The sequence below is a fragment of the Ictidomys tridecemlineatus genome, chromosome 10, assembly GCF_052094955.1.
Source record: "Ictidomys tridecemlineatus isolate mIctTri1 chromosome 10, mIctTri1.hap1, whole genome shotgun sequence".
In the NCBI taxonomy this organism is placed as follows: Eukaryota; Metazoa; Chordata; class Mammalia; order Rodentia; family Sciuridae; genus Ictidomys; species Ictidomys tridecemlineatus.
This window is the reverse complement of record NC_135486.1, coordinates 53,510,608-53,529,725: the sequence shown is the minus strand read 5'-3', so window position 1 is coordinate 53,529,725 and position 19,118 is coordinate 53,510,608. Positions and strand designations below refer to the sequence as shown.

Here is a 19,118-nt window from a genome sequence, read left to right as displayed (position 1 = left end):
TAAACTTGAGTTATTACCATTATCACCACTCCTATACTATTGTTCTCCTAATGACAAAACTGAACAAAAAAGACAGAAACTCAGAATTCTTACACTAACTAAACTGGGCTTGCATGTGTTAAATTATGTCCATCCTGCCTTCTTCTTCATTTTCCCTTCCTGCCAATCATCAGTACAATGGGAAAGCTTCTTTTGTTCATACATAAATGAAGCTCTCATTATTATATACTTGTATAAGAATTATTATGGGAACTAGAGGTTTCAAATTGACCAGTAAAGGTCCTAATTTCAAATATTCTGGCCTGCTGATCGATTAATGACACTTGTTTCTATGAGACCAGAAAAAAAATATAATTGGCACACTACAATATAAGAAGTCCAAGATAATTTCTATCAAAACCTAAAGCACTCAGAGAAATCTACCAGGATCCCTGCTTGCCACATCTCTAGAATTTATATGTCCCACTCTTCACACAATCCTGTCATAAACAAAAAACAGCACATTCTAGTTTTCAGGCCTATGACAACTGTGACCTACACACAACCTTCAGGTATGCCATTCAGAACAGTCCAATCTCCCATAAGTGATTGGAAAATAACAAAAGGAAGTCTGTTTATCAAACTAATGTCAAGTGTTTAAATTTAGCACATTGATATTGGCTAAAATAGCAAATCAATCAATAGAAAACTTAAACATTATAAATTAATGGTGAAAAAAGGACTACATGAACCCTTTAGAAATTGAAATTAAATCTTAGAAAAGAAGCACATTCCATGTCACTTATAAATATTAACAGAACCAATAACAACAAGACTGGTAAATGTGCTGCAAACTGGCATACAAGGTTGTCAGATGCTGCCCATTAGCTATTTTTGGAGTTAAATTAAGATTTCCCAACAGGCAAGAGAAGCAGTATTTCTGCATCTAGGAGCTGGTATTGTGCTGCAACCCCAGAACAAAGCAAGCCTGGGCTCACAGGTCTTTCAGCTTTCCTTTGATAAAGGGCATCACTTAAAACTCCAAGGGTCACTTGGTCTTCAAGGTGAATTCTCCCAATATCATGTTACATAAGTGAAACTTCCATTCTCTTAGGTTTCTGCATTTAAAGCAAAGCCTCCATCTCACAATAAAACTTAATAAAGGATAATAATAAAACTTTTCCTTCGAGCACAAGCCAGCACTTTTTTAAAAATCTGACACAAATCATCACACTGTTCCTATCAATGTCTCCTAAAAGCAAGTATTTTTCCACTGTCTTGGGGAAATTCAAATGTATTTAAAATTTGCCACATAAATTATTTACCCAAGTAATGCAAACTTCTTCTTTTTTTAATTCGTTGTTCAAAACATTACATAGTTCTTGACATATCATATTTCATACATTAGATTCAAGTGGATTATGAACTCCCATTTTTACCCCAAATACAGATTGCAGAATCACATCAGTTACACATCCACATTTTTACATAATGCCATATTAGTAACTGTTGTATTCTGCTACCTTTCCTATCCTCTACTATCCCCTCTCCCCTCCCATCTTCTCTCTCTACCCCATCTACTGTAATTCATTTCTCTCCTTGTTTTTTTTTTCCCATTCCCCTCACAACCTCTTATATGTAATTATAGTATGACAAAACACTGACACTTATTCTATTCTCAAATTCTTAGGAAATTAGTACTTGTTTTTTATCAACTCCCTAAATGTCTTTTAAAAAATCCTGTTTTAGTAATAAATTGCCAACATAAATATATGTCCCACTCTTCATACAATCCTGTCATAAACAAAAAACAGCATATTTACATTAATTTAAATACAAAGACATCATTTTTGTTGACCTTTATATATTCACCTATTACAGGACCTGGCACATTTTTGTTGAGTAAATAGTACAGCTGTTGGCCAGGCATGGTGGTGCACGCTAGTAATTCCGGCAGCTTAGGAGAATAAGCCAGGAGGATTGTAAATTCAAAGCCAGCCTCAGAAACTTAGCAAGGCTCTAAGCAACTCAGCAAGACCCTGTCTCTAAATAAAATATTTAAAAAGGGCTAGGGATGTGGCTCAGTGGTTAAGTACCTCTGGGTTCAATCCCTGGTACCTCCCACCCCTAGCCAAAAAAAAAAAGAGTATAGCTGTCGCTTCTCATGTTTGATCATCAGATTTCTGAATTCCAAATTGAAATGGGGAAATTTTCTCCAGTGACATTCATTACAAAAGTATAGTTGTACATCTCAGCAAAACATTTGACCCCAAAATATAATAAAATCACATTTTAAAAAGCAAGTCATTTTAGAACTTCATGATATTCAATCAATAAGAAAATATTAATAAAGACAATCCCCAAAAGTTTGACATTTAAATAAGTCTAAAGTTGTCTTTGACTGGCTATTTGGGTAGCTTAGGTATGGAACATAAATAAGTCATCATTAATTAATGTTATCCTAAATATGAACAAAGTACTTAGATGAGGGAGTTGCATGCCCTTCCAGTGTTACAGCAGGACACTGCTTAAGAGGCTTGCCCATGGATCATTTCAGTCTCCAGAAAAATATCCCCACAATATGACTAATATTTACTATTTCATTAGAGCATGGACATCATGACACTATATTAATGGCTGAGTTCTATCAAACAGGAATAAAACTAAAAGTTATGATTTTATTGCAGGCAGAACATTACCAGTTTTGTCTTCAGTAAGCTTATTCTAACATCATTTTCTTTAAATGCCTTTAAATACTGATTTCCTCAAACACTCTTGGAATCAGCATTAACCTTTCCTGGTTCCCTCATTAACAAGTTAATAAATCTTTGAAACATTTCATTCTTTGTTTCTGTGAAATTTAGGTCTTAATTTTTTGAAAATTATAATTTAATACTATATTTTCTTTGTGGATCTAGAGTGTATGTAAACCTACCACCACTAACACTGATCTCAAACAAGTATCTTATAAAAATATTCAAGTAAAGTGAACAATCCTTGGTGGAAGAGGAGGAAGAGGAGGCAGGCAGGGAGAGGAAAGGGAGAAAGAAAGAAAATTAAGACAGATACCTAAATTTTCAGCAATTTTCTGCTGTGATATGAAATTAAAAACCGTATAGGTGAACTGTATACTTCAATTTCTATTCACATTCCACCAGGCAAGGGAAGACCAAAAAGTTCTCTAGCAAAAGGATCAGGGAAGGGGCTGGGGTTGCCTCACTCGCCTTGTACGTGTGAGGCATTGGGTTCAATCCTCAGCACTACAGAAAAATGAATAAAATAAAACAAAGGTATTGTGTCCTCTACAACTAAAAATACTTTTTTTAAAAAAAAAAGGTATCAGGAAAGAGACACATGGTTAATTTCTTAACCTGTTAACCTTTTAGGATGGTTTCTCTACAGGAAGTTTCTTCATAAATGAAGTGCACCTGAAAAAAAAAATCTTATCCAACCTTCAAATTCACTTATAAAAAATTCCAAGTCTTGACTTTAGTTCAGAGTGTGAGAGTTTCAGACACATCATCACATAGTTAAAGTCATAGCTATTTGCAAATTCCTCATACCACTGCTTTTCTTTCAGGTGTCTAGTGTTCAGTTTACCAATATCAATAAGCAATGCCACGATTAGCGATACAGAAGGATTAAAAGCAGAAAGAATAAGTCTCACATAATGAAGGGGGAAAATCCTACATGTATGTGTGTGTTTCCTTACTCTATCTCTTCTCCTCTGCCAGGCCTAGGGTGAAAAATATCTACCTTTATTCTGAAGCACACACACCTAATTGGACACATACTCTTCATAATTTACCACACTGACATCTTCATCATCAACTACCCTATCATCAGTTACAAAGCAAAAATTAAAAAACAAAGAAAATTAATAATAGGCAGTTCCTTTGGTTACATTCTTCTTTTTAACGACGATTTTTCAATATAAAATAATATATACTTTCTGCTGTTTAAAAAAATAAGACTATTTGTTACCTTGAGATAGTAAAATCAAACAAGGTTTTGTTTTAAACACAATAGAAAATATATAAGTTAATAAAGTGATTTTAATAAAAAGAAAATAAAGATTTGAAAGTACTGGCATTTCCAAATCTACAGAATACTGATGACTACATGGTCAAGATGAGCATCAGTTACAAATTATGTATACAGCTTGCTAACAAATTAGGGAAATATTCCCCTTTGGTTTCTTTCCTGACTACTTGTAAAATAATATTCACACAAATTTGCAATTCAAATTTGATGTCTTATGAGTACATTTTGCAGATCATGCTCTGAGAAGGGAGAGAATGAGCTAAGAGTTGCATGGAAAGTATAATTTGCTGCTGGCTTTTGGCCAGAAACACTAGACCAAATGTTTAGAGACCAGGAGGCATCTAAGCAAACCCAGGGCATCTGGACTTCTCAGGACTGGTTGTTGCTGTTTATTTATATGTAGACCTCCAAACAAAGGGTCCAAGAGAGTAATTCCTTAAATTAGAAATTCATGCATTTTAAAATGTATTTATTTTATTTACAGAAGACAGAAAAGGAAGTGCTTTGAGGGCCCTTAGAGAACATTTGTAACAGCAATGACAAGAAGTCCCAGTGATTTAAGCAACACTAATACCATATGTATGGACCTATGTTCAGCTGTAATTTACACATTAAGTATAAGCTTTTATTTTCATACTTGAGAAAACATGCCAAGTATTCAGTATTTATAATCATAGTTAACTTGCAGAATGAGGAAGCTAATTACAATAGAAAGAAGGAAATACTGGTCTTGGGGAAAAAATGAATTTGATTATCACTCAGGTTGGTAGTAAAGGAGTCATTTCTACCTTCCACAACCAATCTAATATGCCTGCATCTCAAACTTACTATAACTGTCATGTATTAAAGAAGACATGATCACTATACGGGCAAATATATTGCTAATAAAAATCCACTCCAACACACCAGTCACTCCAGCACAGCTCTATGTAATTTTCATAGGGATATGCTGTAGTAAACCATGTGAAACAGTAAAAGGCATGACATATTACAAGCTTTCTTTAAACAAAGTACCATGAACAGGTATTATCAACTTATTACTTGAGAACATTCAAGGGCAAAAGGGTCATTCTAAAACAGGAGACTCTGGAACAGAAAACACAAGGAACTAAGCAAATGACAGAGAGAGGTTAGGCAGGATGTGTGGAAGATGTTGCAAAAACATAGCAAGTCAATAAATAACTATTTTCAAGAAAATAATTTTAGTAAATATTAAGAGTTAAGATTGGGGGCTGAGAACTGTGGTTGTGGTACAGTGGTAGAATGCTTGCCTAGCACATGTAAGGCATGGGGTTCATTCCTCAGCACCAATAAAAAATAAATAAACAAAGGTTTTTAAAAAACAATTGAGGGCTTGGATACAGCTCAGTAGAAGAGCACTTCCCTATAATGTAGGGGTTCCTGGTTCTATGTCCTGCACTGCAAAAATACAGAAGAATTGAGGAGGGGGGAGGGGAGGGTGAGGGGGAAGGGGAGGGACAACTGGTGAAACTACTCCAGGAAACTCTGCCCTCCACTTAGGTGCACAACCCATATCAGACTCAGAGGAAGAGTATCTAACCTGGGACTCAAGGGTAACTCCTTTGCTCTCACCTTCTTAGAATTCTCTCTCAATCACTAATAACCCCTTACACACTTATCTTCAAATCATTATCTTTGTTGACTCCAATACTCATACCTCTTCAACACAAATTAACAGAATTAAAGAACTCTATCTTGCCCTTCTAATTAAGCCCTCCTATTCACAGTCAAGTTTCTTTAAAGACCCAGCACTCATTACTCTAAGGGGCTCCAACAAAGCCCACCAAAGGACCCTGTTACTGAATTCAACCAACACTTTTCAGACCTGCAACACTTGCCTACCTCCTGGAAGCATTTGTCTCCCACCTCTTCTGTCTATGCAAACTTTCTCTCCAGGTTTTCCTCCTACTTCACTCTCTCAATCATCTTTGTTGGCTTCTTTTCAGCTTGCTTCTTAAGTATTGTTGTTCTGAAGGCTTCTGTCTCTTACTGCCTCTGTTTCCGCCCTCTTCCTATACCTCTACAGCATCAGCTATCATCTATATACTTCTGAATTCTCAATTTCCTGCCCAAATCTTTCTCTGAAGTTTCAGTCCCATATATCCAGCCCTCTTCTGACTTGGATCTCCCACAAGTGTTTCATATCCAACATGTCCAAATTGGAATGCATGGTCTACACAAGCACCTCTGGCACCTTTTCTCTTAATTCTAAGGTCTGCTTCTGTGTATGTACTTACTGTCTTTCTGCAAGGCACTGCCAGTTACACAGTTAACCAAATGAGAAGTATGGGCACCCTCTATGACTCCAGTCTTGCAGGCAGACTCTAAGTGCTAACAGTTTTACCTTCTCAAATGTTTCCATTCCTTGCTTCCTTCTTTCTCAGTGCCCACTACTACCACTGTCATAGCAGGAACACATCATCTCTTGATTTTATCACTGTAAAAGATTCCTGATCTCAGTTTTGCTTCCTACAATCTAAAGCCAAAAGTTCTTGGGTTCTTTTTAATTTTTTTTTTTAGTTGTTGATAAAACTTTTTTAAAAAATGTGGTGCTGAGAATCGAACCCAGTGCCTCACACATGCTATGCAAGCACTCTACCACTGACAGACAACCTCAGCCCCCCCAAAAAACTTTCTTAAGTACCAATTTCACTTTCCAAATCCCATTTCTCTTGTTAAATTAAAATTCCTTAAATGGTTTTCCTTCAAGATAAAATCTAACTCTTGGCCCCTGCCTTTCTTTAGCCTCATTGCTCATTAATTTTCTGCCTCCTGGCTATGCTCTGGCCAGCTAAATTGCTCAGCAGTTCCAAAAAGCAACATCTTTTATATCTATCTGTACCTTGGCATATGCTACCATCCCTGCCTGGATGCTCCTTTCACACTCACCTAAGAGGTTCTGTGCTTCCCATCACCTTTTCACAAGCTGAGTCAAATGCCCTCTCATGTACTCAAAGCCCAGCAGCGCCCCATAAATGCCGCACAGAACCATGACTATATACATTAATGGAAATTAACTAATAGTTATTCGCTGTAACCAAATATAAGTGGCTAGCACAATGGTCACTCAATAACTGGCATTGCAATAACATGTATCAGTTTGGCCTAATGTCTGCCTCTGGTATAATTTATCTATATTAAATTGAATTTATTCAGAACCTCAGAAAAACACATTTTTGCTAATTTTGATTACTAATAAAGATGATCAAAGACTGGAACAGTCTCTAGGTCTTAATAATATAGTAAATGTTTAAATAAATATTATATATACTTGAAGGAATCTGTATACCTTCCAAAGACTTGATTACACCAGTGTCTACCAGGTCAATGGCTTCAGAAACTGGCTTGCCAATCTCTGCATACGAACATTTCAGGCACACAGCAGGCACTCAGTAAGTTCTGATTAAGCCCTGGTGAATGAATGATATAAAAGTAAAAATAAAAATACAGGAGAGAACTAGAGTTTACCCTATTGTAGAATTAGCCCTAGAATTTCTAATTTCTTGCCTAGACCAGACTCCACTTATTTATAAATGATCAGTCTTACTGACAGCAGACTAGCATTTCCCAGAAGTATTCAGCTCAGTATTCATTATTCAACAAATAGCAGTGTTTATTATGGGCCAGCTACTGTGAGAGGCAAAAGAATTAGTTGAAGAAAACAGTGGAAAGAGAAACGGACAATTCTAGTCCCAAGTCCATCCAGACATTTAATAGCTGTGATCAGGGCAAACCAATTGAGTTCTCTGCCTATAAACATCATACATAAATTGAGAATAATATGTCTATTTCACAGGGGTACTGCAGAGGTTAAATGAGATGATATATAAACTCAATATGCTGCATATTTGTTATTCCTGTTATCCTCTGTGAATTAAAAAGCAATAATAAATATTTTATGTATTACTTTATTAAAAACAGCCCATGACACAAATAATACAGAGATTAATATTCCTACTTAGAAAAGCAGTCCTAGGGAACCTAAGTAATTTCCCTAAGGCCACTCTGCTGTTAGTAGGTGGCAAAGTTCTTTGGTGTCTGAGACACAAATGTGATTCCCTTTACTGTGTCTCTTACAGATCTCACTGGTACCTGACAGTGTAAAAGACCCAACCAAAGAGAGTAGAGTTGAGAAAGCAAACACCTTTTCTTTAACACTGTAGCTAATAAGTTGTTAAGCAAAGTGCTTAAATTAATTTTTCTAACCAAAGAAAAACATTTTTCTGATTGGACACAGTATAACTCCAACTATAAGAAACAGCATAAAGTTTTCACAGTCAAAGAAAGGTCCCCAGTGTCATAAGTTTTGCTTTAACAAGAAAATTCTAATATTAAAAACTGTCAGGTTGCCATGGTAGCAATCTCTTTGTGATCAGGAGGCTAGTGGTATTCTGTTATATTTCTCTTAAGGAAAAGTAAACTAGATGTAGCCAAGGAATTTAATAAAAGTATCTGCTGGTCTAGAAGCAACATACAGCTATATTTAGGCAATACGACAGGATTTAAATATACAGCAGGAGACCCTCAGGTTACAATACCAATTCCATCAATAAAATTAAAAGATTTTGACCTTGACACAATACAAGCTATAGCCGTATGATCTCGAAAACTCAATTCTCTGAACAAGAAAAATAAATCGTTAAACAACTGAGATGACAGCTATGGAACAAGAAAGTTGGAATTCATCAAAAGGAGAACAAAATCAATCCTCAAAGGAAGTATGAATTATAAAGAGTAAATTTCTCACAAAAACTTCAAAGGTTTGATTTGGGTTTTTTGTTTTGCTGTGCGTGTGTTTGGAGGGGAGGTTCTACACTCTAGGACATCCTTGGATGATTTAACCTCTACTTTTATGTAGAAAATATCAGAAAGACATATTCAAAATAAATTGATTCCAAACAAAAAAGGAAGGAAGTTATTGTTGTTAATTAGGCCAATATGAAGTCTGGACACGCAGACTGCTTGGGCAGACAGGGATAATTTCTATACAATCAGCAAAGCCTCAGTCATGCCTAGGAAAATCATACAGATTTTCTCTCCTTTACAAGTACTTGCTTCTATAACTGTCCAAGAATGGTAACATTTACCCTCACAACTTCAGCAGAGAACAAGTCATTTCTTTTCCATTTGTAATGATTTTACAGAATAGCACATGAATGCTGAATGTCCTAAAAAACAACCAGAATAAAAACTGCAATTATCTTAATTTCAACAATAAATCGGCTTTGCAAGAAAAATATAAGCATTCAAAACAGAAAAAGTAGCCAGCTCTTTCCTTAACCTCTACAGTCAGTGCAAATTTATGTAAAAATTGCAATATTTACATTTCACATTAGGCATTTTACAAATTCTTACATATATATAACTAGTTTATTTTCTGAAATACAGTCCTAAAACCTATGTAATCACCTTTTTCTACATAAAAAGTAAAGTTTTCCTTCTAGTTGCCATATAAAATTAAAGAACTGTTTTCACCTATTGAAGAGAATTAACTCAAGATATTTTTATTCACAGTTAATATTAAAAACATAGCAATATGTTTCAAATTTTATTAAGTTCAGATAATATACTAACTACTTATATAAATAGCAATGGCTATATCCAGAATAGGCACTGTATTTTTGTTTAGGTAATGTTTTTAAAGATCAGGAAGTATTTGAATGTTAAGACAGATTCAAAAGATTCTAGATTGAAAAAATTACATGGACAATTATAATATTAAATGAATACAGTAAAGGAAAACATAGAGTGAAATAGATTTGAGGAAAAGGGCTAGATAATCATTCAAGCTTTAAACAGTCTGGATAACGGGATGAGGATGTGTAGTAAACACTGGTTGAAATACCAGGTTGGCACACAGGAGACCCGAGTTCACTTGCTAGTTAACAGCTGCATCTAGCAAAGAGGGTAATATAATTCAAGAAAACAATATGGAAAAGAGTAAGAGAAAACAAGGGTAATCCTTGAGGGAGAACAACATTTAAAAGTCAGTGGAGTTTGAACAAACAAGATGATATAAGGTGTCTTCAAATTCGTGGAAGTTTTCAAGAAGGGAGCAAACATGAGAGGAAGGGAAAACTAAGCCTACTCAACATTTAGGAAGCACCTAGCTCTATTAGTGAAATCACTTCAATACCGTGTGGGAGCAGAAACTCCTCTACCCAGGATGTGCGAAAATGAAAACAATGCATCAAACACTCTCCTGTGCCCTCAACACTAAATCAAGACTCCTCAAGAGATGAAGGCCTGGGATTCTGGCTTACACATAACCCTTCCTATTCTAAAGAAACAACAGCAGTGTTTGTTCTGAAAGATAAGAATCCTAGCCATATTAATAAATTTCTTGGCAAAATAGGAGTAGTAATTCTGAAGCATCAAATGTCAACAGTTCATTTATTTTTCTAATGTGTAAATATCACAGATCATTCCATCAATCGGAGAGTACTTACTTACAAATCTACCTAGGATTAGTAATGCTTTCTAATTAAATTAAAAGATTTTTCCTTCCAAGACTTTCATTTAGGTCCCACATATGTGTTATTTTGTTTCATCTTTGTTTCTCAGACCAATATCTCTAATGAACATAAATGCAAAAATTCTCAATAAAATTCTGGCAAATCAAATACAAAAACTTATCAAAAAGATAGTGCACCACAATCAAGTAGGGTTCATCCCAGGGATGCAAGGTTGGTTCAACATACAGAAATCAATAATTATAATTCATCACATCAATAGACTTAAAGATAAGAATCATATGATCATCTCAACAGATGCAGAAAAAGCATTCGACAAAATACGGTGTTTTTTTCAAAATACTAGAAAAACTAGGGATAACAGGAACATATATCAACATCACAAAAGCTATCTATGCTAACTAAACACCAGGCCAACATCATTCTAAATGGAGAAAAATTGAAAGCATTCCCTCATCTTTGTCTCACAGGACAATGATCTCCATATTATAGAAGCAGACAGCTTTATTCTTTGGTCCCTGTTAACAGGACATCTTGGATTTAATTGCCAATATTATTTATGAATTATAACTGTGTTTTTTCAGTATGATGAATAATATTCCATCATCATTAATTTTTATGAGATGCTTAATATGAAGGGAGATGGGGCAGTATAGCTGCTCTTTTCCTCTCTTGCTACACCCTCTTCTGGAAAGACAATAAACAACATAAGCTTTCTCCTTTGTCTATTTAAACCTATAGATGCAGAGACAGTTTTGTCAACAGCTAAAGAGAAACAGAAAAGAACTTTCAAGCGAACCATTCATAAAATGCAAGAACACACGTACTGATGTATAAAAATAATAATTAGCAGCTATTACAGCAGACAAGAAAAGAAGGCACTAAAACATAACTGCATATTATCAAGGACTATGAAGGTAGTAAACTGAAAAATATCTAAATGTTGACTATTAATTACTTTTCCATCACCCACAAAATGCAGAAAAATTTATAGATTAAACTAATGGAGTGACTAAATTCAAAGTACTTGAATGGGGGGGGGGGCTGTTAATAGTGTAAGGGCCTGTCCTATATTACCAATGTAATTCAGAGGACATACAGGAGCTGCCACTTTTAGTTCCAAGTATTCTTTGTAAAATCAGACACATAAGGGGATTTTTGCTCTAATAAAGTAAAAGATATACCTCTACCACATTAAAAAAAAATTTTTTTTCTAAACCTAATGGCTTTAAAACCATGGCTAGACCAAAAGGCATCGTTATGTAATTATGATGACAGGATGACCAACATTACATAACACCCCCTGTATGTTATCCTCTATTGTCTAAAGAAAGAAGGAAAGCCTGTACTTTTAAATGCCAGAGGAAATGGTCAGGTCTGATAGAATTGTCACAGCTTGAAAATTTCACAGGAAGAAGAGGGGGACTGTCAAAAATCTCACGGTTTTGTCATGTAAAAATTCAAGATGTAAAACCCACCAGAATCAAATAACTAAAGAAATGATAATTAACATGAGAAAGATAAATAACTTATAATTATCAGCAAGTATTAAAAAGAACAATATCACATGCTAGCAAAGTTGTAAGAAAACAGTGCTCTCACATGCTGAAGCTTGTAAATCCGTATAATGTATATTGGAGCACAATCTAGCAGCATATATAATAAAGGCAAAACTTACCACAACTAACTTCATTTCTATTAATTTATGCTACATAAAAAGACCCACTTTGATGGCTTGGTGGTACTTTCTGATATATCAGTATATCATCAGTATACTGATGTTCCCTGCAGTGGAAACAATTGGAAATAACCTAATAGGGTGTTGATTAAATTTTTATGTGTTCAAACAATGGAACGGTGTACAACCATTAAAAGAAAATTATACATGGTTTATATACAGGTGTGTATATACTAAATATGGATACAGACACAGAACCAAATGTTAACAGTGTGACATTCAAAGAGTGAGGTTTCTGGGGCATTTGAATTTCTGACCTCTATTTTTATTTATTATTGTAATTTTCTATGATGATACACGGAAAAGTTTTTTTTAAGCTTAACAAACATTCCAAAGAAGTTGTGAAATTTATTAGCAAAGTTGAAAAAATAGATACTTGCATGTGTTATTGAAAATGGCTTTTGTAAGCATGGAAGAAGGATCAGAGATACTTAGAGAAATAAAGGTAAAGTGACAGTTCATCTCTACAGTCTATTAGAGAAGACAAGAAATACTCAATATTGTTTTCCTGGGAATATGGGTAAGGAAATTAGCCTAGCAAATTCAGATAAAGTATTACCAGAATGAAGGTGCTATCAACCTTTTTCTGGAGGGGTCAGAGATAGCAAGGTATGACTTTGTAATTTTTTATTCCTGTGTACTTTCTAGGTGTTGAGTCAGAAACACCTATATCAGGGGCCCAATTTTGCCAGTTACTAATTATATGATCCTGGGCAGTTCCATTACTCTCTCTAAGCCTGAGTTTACCTCCTGTAATACAGGGACAAGATGAAGAGTTTAAAATGCTATGAAGATTTAAAATATAATATATGCAACACCAGGGGCTGGCATAGAGCCAGTACCCAGTGCTGGCTCTTGTTTTTTCATTACCAATTACAAAGACCTGAGGGAAAAAAAGCCCAAGTTTTAGTACAAACAAAATAGAAACAAGGAATATTAACATCAGAATGGGTAATAGAAAACATTGGCCTGTGAGTGGAGTTCATTTTCTTTCTATAATAATGTTACCCATCCTAAAAATAGTTCAGCTTTCCAAAGATACAAGTCCCCTCTGATTATCAATACCAACCTGACTGTGTGCAAGTATTAAAAATACTACCAGGTCTAAAATATAAACACGGGAAACTGAATGAACATCAAAACCCAACTCTCCCTATTAAATATAAAGGAGAACTTTAGGAAAACATGAGGCAAAGTTTTATGAACAAATAAAATGTAAACATACTGGAAAAAAAAACTGAAACTGGTCGCTGTGATCAAAGCCCAGACATTTCCATCATTCAACAGATTCAAGTCAGCAAACACTTATTAAGCAATTTACTGCTCCCAAGGACATCCAATTCTAACAGGAGCCAAGATAAACCAGCAGTTGTGATACATGACAGAATGAGAGGAGCAGTAGAAGGAAGCTCCACAGGAACCTGAAAGAGATAGTGAACTTCCTCCAGTGACAAGGGAGGACAATGTAACTGCAGTGGCTATGCTTTTCAGGTTCTAGTATAAATGACAGTGGCACAAATTAAGATTCACAAGACTAATAAGTCTAAAACAATGAAAGTATGTTTTAAGAAGATGGATGCACAAATTTATACTTCAAGAGCATATTTTTGCCAGATGCACCTATAATCCCAGCAACTCGGGAGACTGAGACAGGAGGATCCCAAGTTTGAGACCAGACTCCAGCAACTTAGCAAGAACCTCAGTAACTTAGTAAGACTCTGTCTCAAAATTTTATATATATATATATATATATATATATATATATATATATATATATATATATATAGGATTAGGGATATAGCTTTTAGAAAAACACTCCTGGGTTTTTCTAAAGAAAAGTCTATTTAGTGAAAAATATTATGTTACATGCTATAAGAGACACAACAATATTTTCAACATCTCCTATCCTAAACAATCCAGTTGGAAAGCAATCATATGTATTGTACTGTGAACTCCCTCAGCACATCTGATGTGTATTTTTATCTTTGTATTGCCATTCTTTTATACAAAGCCTATAACATCATTGGCACTAAATAAACATCTGGCAAATATGTGAAAATATAAAAGACACAAAATACAATGTTATATGTGCTGCTGGTAATCAGTATTAGAGAAGTCTAGGAGAGGAAAACTGGGTATGCAAGGAAGATGAAGACATGAACAATTTTTTTTTTTTATCCAGCATGCACTCTCCATATTTCTCAAGTAATCATCCCTTCCTCATTTTCTGCCTCTATGTTCCTTTGTTAACCAACTCCTAGGGCAGTCATGTGACCTAGGCCAAATAAATCAAAATACTACATTCCCATGGTTACAGAAATTAGTTCAAGAATGCCTACCTGACCCAATCCATGCCAATGAGATATAATCACAGCTAATTTGGGGAATTACATTTTAGCAACCAAAAAAGGTTATTTTCCTGCTGATTAGATGCTAAGAGGTGAAAACTTAGAATTCTGCCCACTGCCTTGCCTGAGAATGGAACAACTGATGGAAGGAAAGCCCACCAATGGAGAGAGACCAGCCCCCAGATTTGGCAATGCTAAAGAGAGGCATTTTTCTGTTCACAACCAACAAATTCCTTTTCCTTCATTCAGTTTAGATGGTATTTTCTGTCATGTGAAGCTGTAAGAGTTTTCATGGAAAGATGGAATTAAAATCCATCACTGAAGAATATGAGGTTTTAATAGAGAGGGGAATTCAGGTGGAAGGAATTACACAAACAATAGGCAACAAGAAAACAGAAGACAAATTTTGTTATAACGATCACATCTTTTTCATTCACATTTGGGTTTTAAGTCTAAACAGAATGGGTTGGGGCTAGCTAAGGAGTTTGGGTTGATCAAGTTGGACTCCTCACATTTAATTAACAGGTGTTGTGAGGTCCAGCTCAGGTAAATTATTGCCATATGGGAACTGACACAGTATAGCTACAACTACAAACTTTTCAACCAAAGGCTAAATCCAGACTTTAAAAGTGTTAACAAGCATTAATACTAAAGGGAAGGGGTGGAGTGGAGGGAATGACAGGAATGTACAAACCAAATAAATAAGCCTATTGGACAAGATCCAGCAGTTAGATTTGTCATATAAGGGCTACGTATAATGACCAAAGAAAATTCAAATCCATATAAAGGTATGTAGACCCAAAAAAAGGTTTTCTTAACACCACAAACACATGCTGCCAAAGCAACATAAAACAATTTAAAAAAAATAAAAATACAAACACTAGTGTTCTTCAAAGCAACACTATATAATGAAAGAAAGAAAACTCTAGACATTCAAAGAAGTGATAGAATGAACTGCTATGATACTGAGCTCCTTCCACAGGAATATAGTAAGGTCTCACTTAACAACAGAGAAACATTCTGAGAAATACATTATTAGGCAATTTTGTCATTGTCTGTATATCATGAGGCACACCTTCACAAACCTGAATGGGATAGCCTAGTGTACATCAGGGTGTGTGTGTGTGTGTGTGTGTGTGTGTGTGTGTGTGTGTGTGTGTATGTGTGTGTGTGTGTAAGTGAGAGAGAGAGAGAGAGAGAGAGAGAGAGAGAGAGAGAGAGAGAGAGAGAGGCTATTACTTCTAGGGCCATGATGGACAAAACAACATGAGATTAAATCAAGCACTGCTGAGAGCCATAGCCAAGTAGGAATGAGGCAAGGCATTTTTGGGTTGAAAGGTGACCCTGCTCAGGGATTAAGGTGGCTCCAGGTTTAGGGTGGATCCTGCTGGGAATAGGGCAGCTCCAGGTTTAGGGTGGATCCTGCTGGGAATAGGGCGGCTCCAGGATTAGGGCGTATCCTGCTGCCTCAGGCTACGGCTCTGCTCTTTGGAGTTCCCCTTGAGTTCTCGTGGGGTTCTGAGAGAATTGGTGCGCGGAGCCCAGTGGAGGCAGTGTGTCTGCGGGAAGTGTGGGCAGAGTGTCAGTGAGAGTTCGGGAATAAAGAGTTGCTGTTTGAATCTACAAGGCTGTGAGTGGCTTGTGATTTTGTGCCCAGCCAGACTGCGGCAAAGCACAAAAGCAAATTACCAGCATAATGAAGCATACTGAACTTTTTTAATAAATAAAAGGAAAATGCTCTAGAACAATGATTAAATTACAGTAGAGTAAATATGCGAACCAGTAACACAGTCATTAATTATCATCATTACTAAACATAACTGTAAGTGCTATGCTTTTGTGTACCTCATGCAGTAGGTTTGTTTACACCAGCATCATCACTAACACATGAGTAATGAATTGTGCTGTAAACTTATAATAGCTACAATGTCATTAAGTGACAGAAGTGCTTCAGCTACATTATAATCTCATGGGACCACCATCAAATATACAGCTTTCATTGAGTGAATGTCCTATGGCTATAGTTGTAGTAGAGTAGATTAAAATAATTAAGGAATCCATACTGTTGAATCAGGTTGCCCTAGTTACTATCCAGGTTCCTTTATTCTATGGTCTTGACTCTAGATCAAACATTCTCATCTATAAAGGCTTGTTAATAATAGTTACTTTGAGGGTTGTGAGGAACAATTCAGTCAATAATGTATTGTGCTGACAGGATCCTAAGACGGTGCTGCCACTTGGTGTGCACACTCTATATAATACATGGATCTGTTTAAAGCCACTAAGACTGTACTGATTTGCTATGCAGCTATAGAAAACTAGTACACTTACAAAGCACTTTTGAACACAGCATGACTCATAGTCCTCAATAAATTTCAACTATTATTATCATTATAGTATTCCAATGAAGTATATATTCTTATGCATTTAAAATGAGATTCTGATGACAAAAATTCATATTTGCTATCATAAGAAAGCTAACTATTATATTAATCTACTATAGTCTAGAATCCAATTGGAAATAACAAGTTAGGGATATGCACTGACATCTACTAGCCTAAAAATAAATTGAGAGATCACAAAGTTAATTTCAATGCATATTGGATTAGAAAATGCTTAACAGGGAGCAAGGCATAAAAATTTTATTGGTAAATGAAACCATAGTATTATATATGTTATAGTATTAAACAATGGTACTATATTTCAGATGCTAGTAACCAAGAAAATAAGCCACAATGTAAAACATATTTGAATGAATTCCTATATACCACATATATAAAACAAATATAATAGTTAAAATCTGTAAAAAGCATGAAGCAAAATATAAAAAACTGGAAGAAATTCCTATGAAGGTAGCCACAGTAAGTGAGGAAACTTACTTTAGTTTAAAAAAAAATCCTACTACAAAACATTCAGCAAAATAATAAATTTGGAAGAATTCCATGTGCACACATGCCACAGAAGTACATATTTCTCTGAATATTAGTAAATGACCAGCAACAGAAAACATCTGAAAATATGATAAAAATAGACTTCAATGAATATATAAGCAGGAAAATATAGTGAGGAAAAATTTATCAGATTTTTATCATCACCCTCAGAGCTGAATAAACCATAGCCTAAAGCCTATAACCCTACCACAAACAACACTTGCTAAAAACTGGGAGCATTTTTCTTCTTCCCAATCATCGATCACATCGATCACATAATCATCACTGCCTTAAAAATGTTCAAGCTCTGTAGAAATTTGTGACATTAAGTTTAAACTTAAATGTTCTTCCATTTGCTTTTCAGGCATAAGCTACAAATTAATAAATTTCTATCTGAAGAGGAATAAGTCCTGTGATAAATCTCTGTGGGCCATGGTTAACTGTGTTTTCTTTGTTTGTGTTTAAAAACTACTAAATGTGAAACTAATCTTTGTGAAATTTATGTTCCTGGGCTCTGCCATGAAAAGCAGCCTTGCTCAGCTCACCTGGAACCACCAGCATGTACCAACTGGGTCTTGCATCTCAGCAACAGGCACAGAAAGCAGGCCAAAGTTCCATACAATTATTTGGAGTTAGGAGCATGTATAACTTTACAGAAATGGTATCTATAATATAAGAAGTCATGAACATAAGAAGTACAATGTTGCCTCAAAAGTATGGGAAAAGATGTCTCAAATGTATCACAATAATCCCTGACTCCAAAGGAGTTCAGAGCTCAAATTTGAGAAGCACAGACTTCACTAACTGAAGCAATGATTATGGATTCTATTTCGCATTTATGCTAAAATCTTATAAGAAGATACAAAACTGCCACAAGAACAATGTTGAACTCAAATAACAATTAATAGAACGACAGAAAACCTCATTTTAGCACAAGGCTCAGCACAAGAGCTTCCTTGTTATCTTCAATGTAACACAAATTCTCCTTTTAACGTGAAGTATTAGGGGTCATGGTAATTTCACAGCTTTATTACATTCAAAAAACTTTAATGGTAAAGTCAGACTGCTTCCTTTTTATAATATGCAGATAAGGGACACGTCCTCATAAGTGTTAAAAATGAATATTAAAGAGAGAAGATAAAGGAAATAAAGTCATTTGAAGAATATAATTTGAAGTTAACATATTGGCTTCCACAGTTATATTTAGAAGAAATGATTCTAACTGAAGTTGGAATTTTTATTAATACCAGAGAATTCTTAATTAGAAAATCTAATATAAAAGAATTTAAAATACTATAAGGTTCTTTTCTTTCAAATGTATACAAAGTTAGCTTGTACTACAATTTTCAACTATTATCTTGTCTTAAAAAATGAGTATAATACTTCACAGCCCTTTAGTATGCTCCTGATATCTAATGGCAGAAATCAACCATGACAACCCAAATTACTCAAGTTCTCATTCCCTGAAAGCTGATTGGTGAGCCAGATATCCACACCAGAGATCTATACAATGTTTTGGTGGCACCATAAACATATTTCTGCTCCCGCCTTCATTACAAATCAGAACTGAAAGCTAATTTAACTG

At 35.2% G+C, this 19,118-nt stretch overlaps 1 protein-coding gene across 12 annotated transcripts in view; it reads right to left on the bottom strand.

Moving 5' to 3' along the window:
- Smyd3 (SET and MYND domain containing 3) overlaps positions 1–19,118 on the bottom strand; it is a 683,600-nt gene that overhangs the window by 462,478 nt on the left and 202,004 nt on the right. The window contains exon 1 of one of the 12 annotated variants that reach the window (XM_078022949.1): positions 7,334–7,352. The exons of the other annotated variants lie outside the window; for them this stretch is intronic. The gene's annotated coding sequence lies outside the window, so the exon portion shown is untranslated. Of the gene's footprint in view, positions 1–7,333; positions 7,353–19,118 lie in introns of those variants that run through there. 12 annotated transcript variants of the gene reach the window in all.